A 5,396-nucleotide genomic window follows, 5' to 3' on the forward strand; every position below is an offset into this window, starting at 1 on the left:
CTCCTCTCTCTCTCTCTCTCTCTCTCTCTCTCAGAGTCTTTAGTTTTGCCCTCTGAGCTATATAGACTCTGGTTCCTAGCCCTTCAGGCAATGTCACAGGTAGAATCCCTTTCGTTGCATGGGTCTCGAGATGGACCAGTCATTAGTTGATCACTCATAATTTCTGTGCCTCTACCTCTACCCATAAATTAGGTTTAAAACATATTCAAGAGCAGGATAATTTTCAGTGGAAAGATGATGTCACCAAGTGACAAGCTAGCTCCCTTTGGATTGGCTAAAGAAAGGGAGGAAAAGAGATAAGTCTGGAAGGAACCAAGAGGGAACAAAGAGACCTTTAAATAAAGGTACTAGAATCTATCCTTCCTTAGCTTGGGATTGTTTGCAATCTCAGCCCTGTCCATGTCTATGACACTGAGAAAAGAAAGTAACAGAGCAAGAGAAAGTTTCTAAGTAGCTGAACCACCATGAAGCTAAAGACGCTTAGAGTCTACCATGTATGTGGTTGTTTACCACTGCGTATGAGTTCTCCAGGACATGTTGTATTTCTTTCCAAAACCTTATTCTCATGAGAGAATTCTACTGACTAATAAGCTCTTGCTATGCTTGAATGTATCCCGGCTAACTTTCCTTTAAACTTTAAAATGATGTTTTCTTGGTTATGGTCTTCTATCACACACACACACACACACACACACACACACACACACACACACATCACACATTTTGAAAAACAACAGAAATTACGTAGGCATAATGTGCATTATGTAAAGATTATCCTTGTATTATTCAAGTGCTAACTTCCCTACCCCCGCATCTAGTTGCAGTCCAGACGTGGGCATTCTAACCCTTGCTATAGCTATCTCCTGCCTCAATGTTGTGTAAACATTGCTCCCCATTTATCAATAAAAGCTTATCAGAGCCAAAGGCTCAGCATAGGAGAGGATAGGGCTAGGGCTGGACTTCTGAACCCAGACAGGGAAGGGGGAAAGAGAGAGAGGGGATTTGTTATGAGGAGAGGGTCAAGGAACGCATAACTCAAGGGAACATAACTCAAGCAGAGAGAGGCAAATCAATACTAAAATGCAAGTGTCCTGGAGATTTTGGGCTGGAAGGTAGCCAGACTAGTTTAGAGGAGTAAAACAGATTAATACTGCTCAGCTATTGGGCCCTAACACTTGATTAGATAAATCTTTTTTTATTAGATATTTTTCTTTATTTACATTTCAAATGCTATCCCAAAAGTTCCCTATACCCTCTCCCCACCCCTGCTCCCCTACCCACCCACTCCCACTTCTTGGCCCTGGCCTTCCCCTGTACTGGGTCATATAAAGTTTGCAAGACAAAGGGGCCTCTCTTCCCAATGATGGCCAACTAGGCCATCTTCTGCTACATATGCAGCTAGAGACACAAGCTCAGGGGGTACTGGTTAGTTCATACTGTTGTTCTACCTGCAGGATTGCAGCCCCCTTCAGCTCCTTGGGTACTTTCTCTAGCTCCTCCATTGGGGGCCCTGTGTTCCATCCAATAGCTGACTGTGAGCATCCACTTCTGTGTTTGCCAGGTACTGGCATAGCCTCACAAGAGGCCACTATATCAGGGTCCCTTAAGCAGAATCTTGCTGGCATGTGCATTAGTATCTGGGTTTGGTGGCTGATGATGGGATGGATTCCTGGATGGGGTAGTCTCTGGATAGTCCATCCTTTCATCTTACCTCTAAATTTTGTCTCTGTACTTATATCCTTTCATAGGTATTTTGTTCCTTATTCTAAGGAGGAATGAAGTATCCACACAATGGTCTTCCTTCTTGGTTTTCTTGTGTTTTGCAAAATGTATCTTGGGTAGTCTAAGTTTCTGGGCTAATATCTGCTTATCAGTGAGTGCATAGTTTCTGTCTCATTTATTTGAGAGAGCTAGCCGGGATAAAAAAAAAAAAAAAAAAAAAAAGAATATCACTTATAAGATTTCACTACCAAAGCCACATTCATACCTTTGTTGAAGGAAATGATTTTTACTTTCTATATTTAGTACTTCCTGTTAAGAGAGAGATAGTTAAAATTGTACCTTAGAGAATCTTACCACGCTTTTTCACATGAATACCCACTTACCTGATTCATCCTCTGTCACTCACTCCATATAACTGTCTACAGTTTGATGGTTAAGGCACATACTTGACATGGGAAAATGAGTTGCTAGAAACATTTATAAAACTGATATGCTCTTGAAAAATAAGTGATGATTAAAAGAAATAATTTCAGTGGAAGGGGGGAATTCCATGTATCTCAAATACAACTCCTCTACAAAGCTTTTGTTTAGACGATTCTTAATACTGCCAAGTATCATTGCAGGAATTTCTGGTTTAGGAAAATAGAGAAAAATCTATAAAGAGGCACCATTTGGGAAAGGTGAAATACTAGCTTTCATTTTAACTGATGTCTTCCCTGGTTAGTACAGTTTGTCAAAGGAACAAATTCTAGAAGATGAGAACACCAGATCTTGCAACATTTGCATTACAAATTCACAAAATGCCAGTTTGAGTTAAACATTAAGATGCAGAAGTGCATGTTTCTGTCACCGTGTATCATAGATGGACCTCCTCCTTGCCTTCTGTGCAGGCTGAGAATCAAAGTTACTCTGCCCTGTCTGATGTGTGCTGGAGGAGATGAACACCAGTTTGTAGATGGGTGATCATCAGAGGTGTGAAGTCTCAGTTCATTCACACAGAAGAGGTTTGGCTGGTGCTGGACATTGTTGTAAACAAATACGATTGAACATAGTTTATACCATGGTGGACTTTGCTCTAGCCCTTGGGTAGGAAAATATGAGCTTGAGTCAGAAATCAACTTTCTTTTCAGTTCTACTGAGTACCCAACACTCACTGTTCTGAAATACAGCTCTGTGAATCCTAGATTCCTAGGCCTATCCCAATGATAATATTGTCTTTGGTGGGTAACAACAGCAATGAGTGAAATATATCTATGGCTTTACGGCAGAAGACCAACTTGGAAAGGCTTCTATTGCAGAAGGAAGAATAATGCAGACGTTTACATGGTAACTGCAGATTGACCAGCACCCTTCATCTCCCGCCTCCTCATCCTCTTCTTCTTACGGAATAATATGACAGTTTAATGAAGACCATGGCTTCTTTCTGCAATTGATATGAAAAATCACGATTGGTTTATGAATACAGAACACTGGGAGAACATTCATTTTTTTTATTACTTTCATGGACTTTCTTCAATTAGACTCACTATAATCTCATATTTCTTTCTCATTTTTAATTACCATTTACCAAAATAAAGAACGAGAAGATACAAGATCAAAGAAATGATAAAAATAATGTGAGTTCATACATCTACATCTACCGAGACAATAATGGGCATAGAGGAAGCTGGTGGTGTTCTGCTTTCATTAAAGGTCTGCTACTGACATCCAATACCTGGGAAGCCATAGAGCTACAGCTTTCATATGACAATTATCCTGTAATATAATTTATTGGCATAATTCTTAAATTATTTGTGATTATATAATCAATTAAAATTTTATTTTTCATTACTAAAGTCAACTACAAAAATGAATGTCTTTATCAAATATTTCCACAGAAAGTCATAAGTCATATCATGCTGAATTCAAAATAACTAAGTTTAAGAATATGAAATGTAACTTTTTACTTCATATTTTTATTATGAACAAAATGTTCTCATTATATTCTGATCATGGTTTCAGCTTCCCTCAACCCCTCCAGAGTCTTACCCTCTTACCCACCCATCCATCTACCCAACTCCACCCACCCTTTCTCTAAAAACCAGTAAAACAAACAAAAAGAAGCACCAGAATATTTTTAGCTGAAAAACAAAAAAGAACACATACACAAAATCCAAAAAAATACAAAATTGGAAACTATAATACACAATCAAAACATTAAAAAAAAATAAAGAACAGTAAGAAATGAAAATGAAAGAAAAGAAAAATGTTCAAAGTGATATGAGACAGAAGGTATACAAAATACCACTAGTTTATTTTGTCTTGTGTTGGTCACCTATTGCTGGGGATGGGGCTAGTCCTGAAATGTCATTAATAGGCCATTTGTGCAATGTCCCTTCTTGTTGATTTTGCCCTTATGAAATAACTGCATTTCCATAGCAGCAAGCAGGAGTACTGTGATGTGAAGTGCTCTCCCTCACCCTCCCTTGTGCTTGCTGAGGCTCTGACCCGCGAGTTCATCTCTTTAGTCTGGATATGGAGCTGTTACTCCATCTTGATCCCCATTTATATTCTATTTCTTCCTCATAACAATGAGCATCATGCTCCTTTTACTGTTCTGCTTCTATCTCGATTAAGCAGCTGTTGCTAAATTATCTTAATTCCTCTATTCATCATACACAAAGGAAATCAAGAGTGCTCTGAACCTTTTGCAAGCAGCTTATGAATATTTAGTCTTACAGTTCAAATGCCTACCTTTTCACAAAGTGAAAATCTTTCCACTCCCCTAAAAATGATCTCTTAAACATATTATCATAGGATTTCCACCTTCCCCTTAGACTATTTGCTAGTGTCAAAATCACCTCAGTAATAAGAAAATATTTTAAATATTAAAGTTTTTATATGATCTTGGGAATGTCAGGAGAATACAAAATAAGGCAAAGCCTGAGGTGAAAGATACTTCCACAAATGTCTCCAGTTTCTCACTCCTCCCTTAGGCAACCACTTTCTTTGTTCCAGGCAGTGTTGCCATATGTAGCTGTTGCTGCCCCAACCCTCCTTATGTAGCCCAGGCTAACCTGGACTGTAGAGCATTCCTTCTAAATATTAAGATCAGATTGTAACATAATCACTTACCTTGTATCCACTCTCTATGCAATGCAACATCACGAATCTTCCAATCTGAACTTAGTACTCCCCAGTTCCACCCCACCCCACACACAGTTCCTTGGTTTTGGTTATTTTGGTTTTCGTTTTTGTTTTGTTTTGGATATTTTATTTGTTTATATTTCAAATGTTATTCCCTTTCCCTGTTTCCCCTCTGTAAACACCATATCCCACCCCTCTTACCCAGAAGGCACTTGCTTTCCTGATATCTGGGACTTTTTGGTTGCTACCCCCAGTACACCATCTCCCACTGCTACACACATCTGTTCAATTTCCTGGCCCTCTGTACATCTCCATCTCCTCCCATACCCAATTCTTCCCGTCTTTCTCCCTTCCCTTCCTCTATTCTTCCCAAGTCCCTCCCACCCTCTACTTCCCTTGATTAAATGATTCCCTCTTCTATGTAGGACTGAAGCATCCATTCTTTGGACTTCCTTCCTCTTGAGTTTCATGTGGTCCATGAGTTGTATTGTGGCTACCCCATGCTCTTTGCCTAATATTCACTTATAAGTGAGTATATACCATGTGTG

Source organism: Mus pahari, chromosome 5 (genome assembly GCF_900095145.1).
Source record: "Mus pahari chromosome 5, PAHARI_EIJ_v1.1, whole genome shotgun sequence".
Classification (NCBI taxonomy): Eukaryota; Metazoa; Chordata; class Mammalia; order Rodentia; family Muridae; genus Mus; species Mus pahari.